At 37.4% G+C, this 14,406-nt stretch overlaps 1 pseudogene; it reads left to right on the forward strand.

Annotated features, from left to right (window-relative positions):
* Window positions 1–7,483: 7,483 nt before the first annotated feature.
* LOC111817819 lies at window positions 7,484–13,165 on the forward strand (annotated as a pseudogene).
* Window positions 13,166–14,406: the final 1,241 nt, after the last annotated feature.

Raw genomic sequence — 14,406 nt, forward strand, 5'->3', positions numbered from 1 at the left:
GAACTGAAAATGCAATACAAGCAGATGGGTAGATTCCAACAAAGCTGGAGACCCTGTACCCCTAAATTCTGCCAAGTCTTCTTAGCAATAGTAAGAATTCATCCTGTGCTTACTGAGATGGTTTGTCTCATCTAAAAACCCTAAAATGTCTTTATGAGATAGTAGAGCCTGGCCCTACTGTTGCTTACAGCTTCTAGATCTATAACCAGACAAGACCTACCACAGTTACAAAGACATTTAAGGAATGAAGAAGTATAACACATGCTAAAAGAATTAAGACTTTTGCTAATTTACCTAGCCAGAAATCTAAAGAATGGGAATGAATCAAAGGGATCAGGGTTCAAGGACAATAATGTCAGAAAGCCCTAGTTTTTACTAGGGCTTTTTATTGCATAAAGATTTTATTGCATAGAGATTCTAAATCGAATGTGATAGCTCTAAGGGATAGGCATAATTCTACAGAAATGCCAGAGCTTCTCCAATATATCTTGGTGGAAGTTATCCTAGGATTTGAGAGGTTGAAATACTAGAGTGGATTTATTAACTCAAACTTGCTCACCACCCCCTAACTTTTTTTTTTTTTTGTGGAACCGGGGATTGAACTTGGGCCCTTGCGCTTGCCAGGGAAGCGCTTATTCCACTGAGCCATCTCCCCGGCCCCCGCCACCCCCTAACTTTGACTCAAAAAGGTACAAAGAACATCCGTTCACTATGAATGACACATGCATGCAGGTGATCCATAATCCTTGAAAAACTGTGTGGAGGCTGTTGGCTCTATGCCAGTAATGGCAAAGGCAAATCCTGTCCTAAGTTCAGGGCTGCCTGAACATAGTTAAGCTGGGCTCCCTGAATTCATTGGGAATGACAGAATACCATGATGACAGAGGCCAATTGGTGCCACTTAACTGCTAAAGATGACCCAGGACTAGCATCTTGGGCAGCAGAAGTAAAACAGTAATCAAAATGGGCTGTCTTCAGATTTTGGGCCTTACCTGGCAGATGATAGGTACTTAATCTGAAGGCAGCCAACTGAAGTCTTATTTGATTTGCATTAGCATAAAAAATTATATGTCTTATGAAGAAGTAATCGATCTTAAATCACAACACTGGGTTTTTAAACCTCTCAACAAATTCCCAGTTTTGAGCCAGTTCACACGCCCAAAGTTCCTTGAATTAAGGCTCTGCCAAGTCCAGTTGAGGAAGAATTTATATATAGAATTTATGTTATAACCTACCTCTAAATTTCCCAAAGATCTTATGGATATTTGGGAGGTTGTACATCTATTATGCAATGAAGGAGGGAAAATAATCAAAACATTTAAGAATTACCAGTCACTGGACCCGAACTGACAATGATTTCTAGAGAGCTAGAAAGTCTATCAATTAGAGCACAGTCTGATGTAGAAAATAGAACCATGGAATGAGACTCAAGTCCATTTCACATGGGCTCTGTGGATCCCTGAATCCTGTAGTTACTTCTCCAGTTCCAGACTGCATCATTTTAATGGGCATACTAGCAACTGGAAGAGTCCCTACACAGATTCCATAAAGCAGGGAAGGAGGCCATTAGGTAGGAAAAGCTCAAAAGTTTGCACTGTTTCGCACATTTTACAGATCTCCCTAATCTCATTTGAAGTGAGGGAATTCCTCTACTTTCTTTTCCTCCTCTGCAGCCAAAATCTCATTTATAACTTCTTGCTGTTGGGAAACATTTGTCCACAATAAGAGAGAGAAAGAAATTGCTCAGTTATGATTGTGCATCATTCAGTGTCATGTAGTACTCATACTGTAAGACATTATTCATCTATGCAGTTAAAATTTATTAATTAGAAATGATTGCCTGTCTTGCAGAACAAGTTACTCACCAACCAAGATTTTACTATATTTGGAAAATTTCCAACTAGTTTGTTATTGATTTCTCATTTAATATAATATATATATGTATATATATATATATATAAAACATACTCTATTTTTAACATACTATATTTCAATCCTTTAAAATTTATTAATGCTTATATTATGATGCAGCATATGATCTAGCTTATCAAATGCTTTATGTACACATTAATAGAATATATATTGTCAGTCATTGATAGCAAAGTTCCTCTTGGGAGTCTATAAACAGGTGAATCACTATGAGTATGATCTAGTAATGAGACCCTGAACACCCTGTAGACCCTTCCCTAAAAATACAAAAAAAAAGATATTAAAATTCCTATACACTTTAATAAGGTCAAATTGTTTGACAATGTTCAAATTTTCTATATCTTTCTGATTTTCTGTCTACTTCACTAGTTTCTGAGGAAGAAAGGTCAATTTTCGAATGTTGGTGTGGAATTATTTTACCTTTGCAGTTGTCAGATTCTGTCCTATGTTTATTTTTTTATTTTTTTTTTTTTATTTATTTATTTATTTATTTATTTATTTATTTATTAGTGTGTATGTGTGTGTGTGTGGCCAGCTCAGCCCACCAGGGGGCAGACTGGCTGGCATGTGGTGCTGGGGGATTGAACCGTGGTCCCTGGGCTTTGCTAAGTTTGTTCTAAGTAGGTGCTTTAGACCACTGAGCCATCTCACCAGCCCCTGTCCTATGTTTATTAAAGCTTTTTTAGTAAATGTATACATGACTAAAGATGCATCTTTTTATATTAACATTTTGATCATTATTAAATGTCCCTCTTTACCTATAGTAACCTTTTTTTCTTTTTGCTGGATGGTCTATACTATCTAACACAAATATATCCATTTCAGCTTTTTTATGCTTATGTATTTTCAGGTATACACTTCCCAAACTTTTACCTTTAGCCTAAATTTTTACATTTGAAGTATGCCCCTGCAGTATTTGTTATTATTTGATTTCTTAAATATATCCATTCTTTCTGGAGTGAGATGGAATCTTAGGGTTGTTTTAATTTTAATTTCTGTTCTTTTCTATTATTTTCTGTTCTGTTCTCTTTTGCTTTGTTTTTTATTGAGACAGGATCTCACTAAGTAGTTCTCACTAAGTAGGCTGGCTTGAACTCACTATATAGCCCAGGTTGGCCTCAAACTCACTGAAGGTCTCCTGCCCCTGCTTCTTGAGTGCTAGGATTACAGGTGTGTGGCCACCATGCCCAGCTCATTTTCATTTCTTGAATGGCTAACAATTGCTTCTTGCAGAGATTTTACCTTGTTCTTGCTCATAGGAAGAAAACATTATGTGTTTCACAGTTAAGTATGGCATTAACATCTCTATTAGTCTGAATAATCTCACTTCTAATGCTGTTCTTTTTAATTATAAAATGATGCCACACTTTGTCAAATACGTTCTTGTATCCCTTCTGATGACCATGAGGTTTGTGTACTATATTAAAGAGGTTGATTTCAAATGTTAAAACACCCTGACATTCCTGGGATGAATGATAATTTTTCACAGTATTTCAGTTTATTATTTTTTTATATGTTGCTGGTTTCAATTACTGGTATTTTTTTGATGGAATATCCATAAAAAACGTTAGTTTGTAGTTTTCCTTCCTTTTTTATCCTTTCTGAGTATTTTCTAATTTGCCTTATATTTCTTCTCTGGCCCATTGTTTACTTAGGCAAGTGTGGTTTAAGTCCAACATATTTGTGCATTTCCCAAGTTTCCTACTGGTTTTGGTTTTATTTCACTGTAGTTGGAGAAAATACTTTGTGATTTAAATTCCTTTCATTTTTGAAGCTTTTTTATAATATAGTATAAAGCCTATCCTGAAGAATATTACGTATGTACGTGACAATGTGCATTGGCTATTTCGGATAGCTAGACCCCTAGATTTCTGTCAGGTCTAAGTGGTTGATAGTGTTAAGTCTTTCTTTCTTTCTTTCTTTCTTTCTTTCTTTCTTTCTTTCTTTCTTTCTTTCTTTTCTTTCTTTTTCTTTCCTGATTTTCCATTTAATTATCTAATTTTCATTTAATTGCTGAACATGAGATAATAATGTCCCCAGTTTTTTGAATCATCTATTCTCTCTTGAATTCTGTCAATTTTTGCTTCGTGTATTTTGGGGGTCTATTATTTAGCACTTAACTTCTGTTTTAAAAATTATTTTTAGTGATACATTTAGGTATGCTTAATGATAGCATTAATAATATGGAATTTGTACCTATACATGCTATATCTTTATTCTTTTTTCCTATCTCCTCCCTCTAACCATTCTTCTCCTTATTTATAAAAGCTGTTTCCATTTTTTCTTCTATTCTTCATTTCCTTTTTTTTTTTTTTTTTTTAAGGTATTTGGTTTTTATGGGTCTCACTACACAGCTCAGACTCATGTGATCCTCCTGTTTTCAGTCTCCCCAGCTCTGGGATTACAGGTATATGCCACTATGCCTGGACTCTGTGGCCAGCTCAACCCACCCTGGGGGTGGGGCTGGCACAGCATGTGGTGCCAGGGATTGAACTCTGGTTCCTGCGCTTGCCTAAGCTTGCCTAAGCAGGCACTTTAGCCTGCTGAGATATCTTGCCCTCTTTTTTCCTTTTCCCTTCCTTCCTCCCCCATTCCAGTTCCCTTCCTGTTGAACATTTTCTTCCTATTTCACCATATCTATTATACATTTTGATCTTTATTTATACTTGCAGTTTCTTACCCCAGAGAAACTGTGATATTTGAATATGTGTGTCTGATTTATTTCACATAAGAGTATGGTCTCAGGGTACATCTATTTAGCTAGAAATGGCTCAAGTTTGTCCTTCTTCTCTCAAGTAAATGTTTGTTTAAAATAAAAAGGGTAATAAATGAAAACAAGAGACAATAAAAAAAGTCACAGGTCCTGTTACAATGCTGCCTATGGTTATATTTCTAAATTTCTGTGTAAAAATATGTAATTGTTTATTCCTATTTTTAATTTTTTTAATTTTAATTTTTTTCTTCAAATTCTGTAGGGACTCAAAGTTTAACATATCAATACATGGTGAAAAATACCTGCTCCATGTTAGGTCTAAGATGTTTGATATTCAGACAGATAGTGAGGTTAAGCTCAACTGCCTAGGTTGTAGGGTAATAATAATAACCTTCCATTCTGGAGGGTTAGCAACCTAAGTTTGCAGACAAAAAATTAGAGAAGAAGAAGGGCTGCAAGGACAGCCAACATTTTGGCAATGGCCTTTCAAGGTCAGTGAGGACTCAGGACATAGGAGAACCTGTACTGTAACATCATGTGACTTGGTTGTGTCTCAGATTTGCTGATCAAGGAGATTGTGGGGCCACAGAGGAAAGTGACTGATGATGTGGAGTGTGCCTAAGGAAAGTCACATGGAGAGAAAACATTCTCTCAGGCTCTCACAGAGAGCAAATTGGTCAAGCAATGGCCATTACTCATCCACATGGCTGACAATGACAAAGGATCTACAAACTGCGTTACAGGGTTTCAGGATAAATCTGAGGGGATTTGAGCGACCTTATCAGATACAAAAGTTACATTTCTTGTTATATAGGTCTTGCTTTAAATTGGTCTTAACCATCCAGCAGAAAAGTATAAAAATGAGGTATAAAAAGTAAAGCCATATTAACATGCTAAGCTGTAAAAGGCTCAAGTCAACAACTTTGGACATTGCCAGTCCTAGAGATAACCCACTATTATTATGGACTACTGGACTATATTGGATTATTTTGCTGAATTCACACACCTACAATATTTAAATGGCAGTGGAACACTCATCGCTGACAAAACTAAACAAAAAAAGGGATACAAATGAAGGACCATTTTGTATCTGTATATTCAAAATATGATAGATATAAAGCTACTTTCTCTTAATTCAATGAATAGAAAGATTGGTTCTAATAGTGTTTGTGGACAGAATATCATGTCTGCTTCTTGTACAGTGAATAACCACTAAGACAACTATATGCAATGTATTAATTATTGAAACTGTCCTACTAATCGGTTTTGAAACTGTCTCATTACTATTTATTTCTCAATAAAATTATTTAAAAATAGGATAGAGGGGCTGGTGAGATGGCTCAGTGGTCCAAAGCACCTACTTAGAACAAGCTTAGCAAAGCACAGGGACCACAGTTCAATCCCCCAGCACCACATGCCAGCCAGCCCCTGCCCTCTGGTGGGCTGAGCTGGCCACACACACACACACACACACACACACACACACACAAATAAATAAAATTAAAAAAAATAGGATAGATATACAGCTACTTTCTCTTAATTCAATGAATAGAAAGATTTGTTCTAATAGTGTTTGTGGATAGAATATCATGTCTATATCTTGTACTATGAATAACCACTAAGAAGACAACAATATACAATGTATTAATTATTGAAACTGTCCTACTAATCGGTTTTGAAACTGTCTCATTGCTATTTGTTTCTCAATAAAATTATTTTTTAAAAAGTGAAAAAAAAGTTTGTCCTTCTTTTTGGCAGAGTAGTACACTATTGTGTAAAAACACCACATCTTCTTTATCTATCTCTGGGCTCTTTCCAAGATGTAGCTATTACAAATTATACTGCTATAAACATGAGTGTGCATCTATCATTATGATATAACACTTTTAATTCTTTAGAGAAGATACAAAAAAGGAGAATAGCTGAGTCAAATGAAATTTCTAGTTTTGTGAAGAATCTCCTTAATAAATCCACAGCAGTTTCACCAATCTACACTCCCACCAACAGTGGAGAAGGGTTCCTTTTTCCCTACATCACTGCATTTGCTCTTGGTTAATTTCTTGAAGATAGCCATTCTTTCTGGAGTAAGATAGAATCTCAGAGTTGTTTTAATTTGCATCTCTCAAATGACTGCTGATGTTGAAAATTTTTCATGTACCTTCCATTTCTACTTTTTCACCTGAGAAGCATCTATTCATTTCAGAAGCTCATTTTGGATTGGTTCTTTACATTTCAGAGATTTTTTTTTTAAATTTTTATTTTATTTGTTTATTTATTTACTTATTTGTGTGTGTGTGTGTGTGTGTGTGTGTGTGTGTGTGTGTGTGTGTGTGTGTGTGTGTGTGTGGCCAGCTCAGCCCACCAGGGGGTGGGGCTGGCTGGCATGTGGTGCTGGGGGATTGAACCGCGGTCCCTGTGTTTTGCTTAGCTTAGCTTGTTCTAAGTAGGTGCTTTAGACCACTGAGCCATCTCACCAGCCCCCTCAGAGATTTTTTTAAAAATTATAGATATTGCTACTTTCTCTGAAGAACAATTTTTCCCCACACTTTGGGTTATCTCTTCACTCTGTTGCTGCATTGATTCTTTGTGATATTTCCTGTGCAATTGAGGTTTTGTTCATAAAGTCTTTTCTGCACCTATGTCTTCAAGAGTTTTATCTATTCTATTTTCCAGCAGAGTTGGTGTTTCTGTTTTAATATTTAGATCTTTAGTCTAGTTTTATTTTAGTTTAGTGCATGGTGAATGATATGGGTTTAGTTTTAGTCTTTGGTGTGTGAAAAGGCAAATTTTCAGCCTCATGAATAAAGAGGATATCTTTCTTCTAGCAAAGTTGTTTGGCTCATGTCAAAGGTAAGGTGGCTGAGTGTGGTTGGAGTTGTTTGTACATCTTCTAGTTTGTTCCATTGATCCTTGGGTCTTTTGGGGTTTTTTGTTTGTTTTTTGTCAGTACCACACTGTTTTTATCACAGTAGTTTTGTAGTAAAATTTCAAGCCAGGGATTGCAATGCTCCTCCTGCCTTGCCTTTGTTGCCCAGAATTATTTTTGCTATTTTAATTCTTTCCTGGTTCCAAATGAATTTTAGGTTTTCTCTAACTCTTGACAGGTATACCACTGGTATGATCAGGACTGCCTTAAATTGTCTGAATAAAAATTTTGCAACTACAGCCATTTTCACTATATTGGTCTTTCCTTCCCAAGAACAAGGGATATGTTTCATTTTATGATATCCTCTTTGATCTTATTTTTCTTTTTTTTTTTTTTTTTTTTTTTTTTTTTTTTGCACCAAGACCAGGAATTCTATTTCAGCAACGCCTTTAGAATTTTTTAAGTATTTGATCTTATTTTTCATACTTTTAAAAAGTACCATACTTTTTAATGTAAAGCTCCTTTACTTCCTTCATTAACCTGATTCCTAAATGTTTCAATTTTTTTTGGTGCTATTATGAAAGGTGTGGTTTCTCTAATTTCTCAGTGAGTTTACTATTTGTGTATAGGAATGCTACAGATTTTTGAGTGTTGACTTTGTATACCACTACAATACGGAATTTGGTTATTAAAGCTAATAGTCTTTTGGTAGAGTTTTCATGGTCACATATATAGAGTATCATTTCATCTGCAAATGATGACAATTTAACTGCTTCCTGTCCTTATTCCTTTTATTTCTCTTATCTAATTATTTATTTGTATTTTATGGAAGTGTGTACAAGGTGTTCAAGTCTCACTACTACATCGGACTTTCCTGATCCACCTGTTTACAGCCTCCCAAGAGCTGGGATTACAGGTGCACGCCACCACACCCAGTCTCAATTGCCATCTCAGCGTACGCCAGGGGTGGGGCCGGCACGGCACACCCAGGGATCAGATCCCTGGCCCCTGCACCTGCTTGCAGGTGCTTTAATCCGCTGAACTATTTGGCCGGCCCTTGTCTGATTATTTTGGATAATGTTTCCAGAACTATATGGAATAGGAATGCTGATAGTGGACATCTTTGTCTTGTTCCTGAGTTTATAGTAAAAGTTTGCTGGATCTTGCTTTGTCATTGATTAGTTTTTATTAGATTGAAATAAAGAACATCTATTTCAATTTTTATATGGTTTTTATCATGCAGGAGTGTTGGATTTTGTCAGACTTTTTCCTGTATCTAATGAAATGATCATGTGAATTTTATCTGTGGCTCTGTTAATATGGTGCATTACATTTATAATTTATGTGTTGAACTGTCCCTGAATCACTGGGATGAATCTAAAATCTACTTGGGCATGGTGTCTAATCTTTTGGATAAGTTTCTGCATTCCATTTGCCAGTATCCTTTTGAGACTTTCTGCATCTATGTTCATTAAGGAAATTGGCCTGACATTTTTTGATTGGGGTCCCCCTCAGGTTTGGTATTAGGGTAATGCTTACTTCCAGGAATGAATTTGGGAGTACTTCCCTTTTAATTTCATTAAAGAATGTGAGGGGCTGAGGTTGTAGCTCAACTGTGGAACACTTGCTTGGCATACATGAGGCCCTGGGTTCAATCCCCAGTACTGTCAAAAACAAAACAAAAAAGAGCTTAAGAAGTAGTAGCATTAGGTCTTCTCTAAATTTCTTGTAGAATATATCAGTGAATCCATTATGATCAGGGTTTTGCTTTGTTGGTAGGTTTTTAATTACATCTTCATTTTCATTGACTGATATTGTTTTATTTAGAATTTTTATATCTTCTTGATTCGGTTTTAGTAATTCATGTGTATCTAAGAATTTGCCCATGTCTTCTGTGTTTTCCATCTTATTAAAATATAGGTATTGATAATCTTCTGATTTCTTCAGGATCTACTGTGATTTCACCCTTTCTTCACAAATTCCATGAATTTGAGTCTTTCCTTTTTTGGTAAGTTCTGTCTATTCTGAAGAATGCCCCAGGGGATAGCTCAGTAGAATAAGCACTTGCCTGACAAGCACAGGGTCCTGAGTTCAATCCCTGGTACTGCAAAAAAAAAAAAAAAAAAAGAAAAAAAAAAAAAAAAAAAAAAAAAAAAAAAAAAAAAGCCCCATACATAGCTGAGAAGAATGTGTATTGTGATATTGTGGGATAGAACACCCTGTGGACATCTACTAAGTCCTGGTTCCTTAGCATTGACCAGTAATATTGTTTATGACCCTCAGGCAATCTCTGTGTAGGCACACAAGGAAGAACAACTGATTCAAGCAGTTATGTCACCTTGGTTAAAATAAAACCATCAATAAAAGCAACAGCATTAAACACATCCTAGAACTCACAAGCTGTGGTAATTATTAATTTGGCACCTTTGACTATATGAACAAGATTTGAAGTTATATGAGCAAATCTAAAAGAAATAAAAAAATTGTATACTATAAGTATCACCTCAATATAGTGATTTACCCTCAGAGGAAAGAATTTAAAAGGAGATAGCAGGAAAAAAAAAAACAGAAATAGAAGAAGAATAAGGGATTAGAAGCAAAGCTGGGGGACATAGGAAGATTACAAAAGTTTTAGGAACTGGTGAAGAGAGGGGAAAAGGAGGATAAAACAAGTGACCAGTGCAAAATCAAACCAAAAAAATTAGAAACAATGTACTTGCTCGTATAAAAACAAGAATTGAGAAAAAAATACAAGAAAAAATTTAAAAATAAAAAGCAAAGAAACTAAGAAAAGCAGAAAAAAAAAAGTCCACTTCAGGGCCTGTCTCTGCTATTATTGGTTAACAGAGCTAGCAGGCAGAGCCAGATCCGTGTTGACTGATCCCATCAAGCCAGCAATAGAAATACAGCAGCGGTGGACAAAATCCTAGCACACCGGGTCCATTAGTTTCGATGAAATTCAGGCTGCTTTTGATTCTGTGAGGCTCGGACCCAAGTTTTTTAGCCTGCAACACTCTAAGTGCCTGTCAGTTTGAACTTGGCTTTCTGACCACCTACCAGCCTGAACACAGTTGTGTCTCCCTCTGACATTTGGAGCTGCTAGACTGAGCAAACCTGCAGTTGCTCTGAGTTCTGACTTCTGTTGGCCCCCTTCCAAAATGGCTACCAGCCAATAACCCTGTCCTAGCACCTGAACCTGAATAATTCACCAGCCACCACAGTACACACTGCTGTTTCATTGGTGGTTATTTTGTGGAGGCCTCAAGTACTCACTGCATCTCTGCAGGTTCTTGCTGTCCCTCTAACCCTGAGTCAGGGCTCAGGCAGAAAGTGCTGCTTGCCACCTTCCACTCTGCATTCTGGTCCCTTTGCTCTTGCCAGTGGGCTCTAATTATCACTTCAAATCTTCACTGGGTCCTGAGGATGCGCTTCCTCTTCTTCACATCACTATCTTCCAGTATCTGGATTCCAAATGTTGAAGAGATAGTCTTTCTATGCTGTTCACCATTTTGCCAGCTTCCAGAAACTACATGACTTCTTGACAGATGGACATTTTTGCCAAGAAATTGCCCTTTTTTGTCTCAAGTAACAATTTTTGCCTTATTATCTATTTTGTCTGATAGTGTAACAACAAACAGAAACACCAATACATCGCCCACAATTTAAAGGCACGTTTATTTAACATCCACTGGCCTCAAAAATGTCAGGCCCTGGGGCCGGTAGGATAGCTCAGTAGAATAAGTGCTTGCCTGGCAAGTGCAAGGGCCTGAGTTCAATTCCTGGTTCTGCCAAAAATAAAACAAACAAAAAACAGCAACTGTTTTGAGACTGGGCGTGGTGGCACATGCCTGTAATCCCAACTCTTGGGAGGCTGTAAACAGGCAGATTAGTACAAGTCCAATCTAGTAGTGAGACCCTGAACACCCTGTAGACCCTTCCCTTCCCTAAAACACACACACACACACACACACACACACACACACACAGTCAGGCCCTGTTCTTTGGCACCCTACAGCTTATATCTGCAATCAAGAGGAACAGAAGCAGAGTATTTGTTGGTTATTGATTGGCTACATCTTAGCTTATTATTACTAATTGGCCTAAAAGAAAAGTATATCATATATGTTGCAAGTATGCAAGTTCACACTCCGGGCAAGTCAGGAGTTATAGGAAACAAGTGCTTGAGACAATGAATGGAATGGGTTCAGGTTACAGCTGGCTAGATAAAGGACATATGTACCTGGCATTGGTGGAAGATGACAAATAACTCCTTTTTCATGTCATTCTTCTTCCTGTCCTTTCACTTTCAACCTGTTTGTGTCATTTGATCAAAGTATCTCTTATAGACAGTGTAACATTTTTATTTATTCAGACAGGATCTTGTTCTGTAATATATTTGTAAAATCCATTCTGCCAGTCTCTACCTTTTGCTTGCAATGTTTGATTTAGTTGTGTACTTACTCATAAGGTAATACTTACACTTGCCATTTGCTATTTTTAATCTATGAGGCTTACTTTTGTTCTTCTATTGCTGCCTTCTTGTATGTTAAATATTTAAATTTTCCTTTTATTTGTTTTACTATACACTTTAGATTTTGTAGAAAGGAAAATTTAAAAAAAAGAAGAGAGGACCAAAAGTTCAGACAGACCCTCCCTCAGAGCTGATCTGTGACCTGCACTCTAGCAGTGTGTTCCCCCAGGGGCAGGAGTGCCAGTACCTATTCATGCAGTGCTGGCGAACAGCTTGTAGAGCTGCAAGTGAAGAAAAGAAAGCATTAATCAGGCTAGTGAAGAGATCTGAAATGATTTTTGAGAAGCTGTGGAAGCACACTGACAAGTTAGAAAAAATGTTATGAGCTGGATCAAGCCCAGGATGATGATGATAGAAATCTGTGAGAAGCTGGAAGACTGTTCTTACAAGCTGATGAAAGAGAACGGCTTGAGTGCAGGCTTGGTCTGGCTTGTGTGATGTGGGCGAGGCCATCCAGGAGGTTACAGAATCCTATGAAGTAGAAATAGACAGGAAGACATACCAAATGAAGCTGATCTGTAATCTGAAAGGACACTTCATTGGGCCATACAGAATACAGGTGGGGAAGACTGTGTTGTTCATGAAGAAGTTTTTTTTTTTTTTTTTTTTTTGCGGAACCAGGGATTGAACTCAGGCCCTTGCGCTTGCCAGGGAAGCGCTTATTCCACTGAGCCATCTTCCTGGCCCATGTGTTCTTCATGAAGGGTGGGGAAGCCACTATGATGGAGAAAGGGGAAGTGTATGCCATCAAAACCTTTGGTAGTACAGGAAAAGGTGTTGTCCATGATGACATGGAGTGTTCACATTATATGAAAAATTTTTATGTTGGATATGTGTCAATAAGGCTTCCAAGAACAAACACTTATTAAATGTCATCAATGAAAACTCTGGCACCCTCACCTTCTGCTACTGATGGCTGGATTGCCTAGGAGAAAGTAAATATGTGATGGCACTGAAGAATCAGTGTGAGTTGAACATCATAGATCTTAACCCATCACTATGTGACAATAAAGGGCCATATACAGTGCAGTTTGAACACACTGTCCTGCTGCATCTGACTTGTCGTCATCAGAGGAGAGGACCATTAAACTTAGCCCAAAGCCACCTCAACATCTTTATTTTCTAAGCTTTGTTGGAATAATTATACCAGAATTAACTTACAACATGTTGTCTGTTTTAACAGTGGACCTGTGTAACACTTTATCTGTGTTTAAAAGAATTTGACTTTAATAAAAGGCAAACAAACCATTAACCAAGGAAAAAGCTTTCAGGACTTTAAATGTTAACTGTTTCCTGTCTAGGAAATGCTATATTGCTCGTTAGTTAGGAATGACTTACATGTTTTGTTTGGAACACCTAAGTCATATTTTTTGGTTATTTATATTGCCATATTCTTATTTGTAGTGGATTTCTAACAGGTGGTCAACTTATTATATCCAGCTGAATTACACTGTCATGGTGCTTGGTGTGGAAGGCCCACCTGAGGGCTGTTGCCACCAGTATAAAAGGCAGAACAGGAGAAGCTGCAAAAATAGGGATGCTGTTTGAAGCTGTTGGAAGCATCTAGTTCTCTTGGACTGTTCTGCTGAAGGACTTCGTAATGCTGGCTTTCCCAATGAACGTTGGAGAAGCTTCGGTTCTCATCTTGAGCATTGCTTCCTGGCTCTGGAGGGGAAGATGGTGTACTGCTCAGCCTCATGGAGAAGCTTGTCACACTGGCTTTCCTGATGGGAACTGGGCTCTCCTCATTGCTAGAGGAATTTAGGACTTCAGTGTTGCTGAGGATGGCTATGGTATTTTGGGGGAGCTCTGGTGCTTACCTTGAGCATTGCTTCCTAGCTCTAGTTCAGATCGCTCAGCTTGCTACCACAGATACTCTGTCCCACTGGCATGGACTTCCTAGTTTCCACCACTAACCTTTGGGCCTTTCCAGCACAGGTCTGTGAAGTAGGATCCAAACCCTCAGCTGGATTCTTTAGTATTTAGTGTGTGGACAGATTTCCTGCACTTGTTGTGTATGATTCTTGGGTGATTCCTTATAAACTAATATTATAGAATGTGTGCTGTATTATATTATATATCCCCTTGCAAAAACCCCAAACCATGACGTTACTTGAATGCTTTGTGTAACTGACTACATCCATTTCTGCACCTGTGCCCTCTGGTATTACTTTTTATCCTTCTTGAAATTCATTTTCTACAAAATAAAGACATTTTCAGATCTGACAGCTACTGTGGTTATAACTGTGAGCAGGAACTAACTATCCAATGTAGGCTTTTATCTAGACTGTAGAGGCCTTATGTGGATATATTCTTCTGGCATAGTAGCTAAAACAAGATGTTCCTGTGCATAAAATGGGACAATCA

The sequence above is a fragment of the Octodon degus genome, unplaced genomic scaffold, assembly GCF_000260255.1.
Source record: "Octodon degus isolate 3935 unplaced genomic scaffold, OctDeg1.0 scaffold00071, whole genome shotgun sequence".
In the NCBI taxonomy this organism is placed as follows: domain Eukaryota; kingdom Metazoa; phylum Chordata; class Mammalia; order Rodentia; family Octodontidae; genus Octodon; species Octodon degus.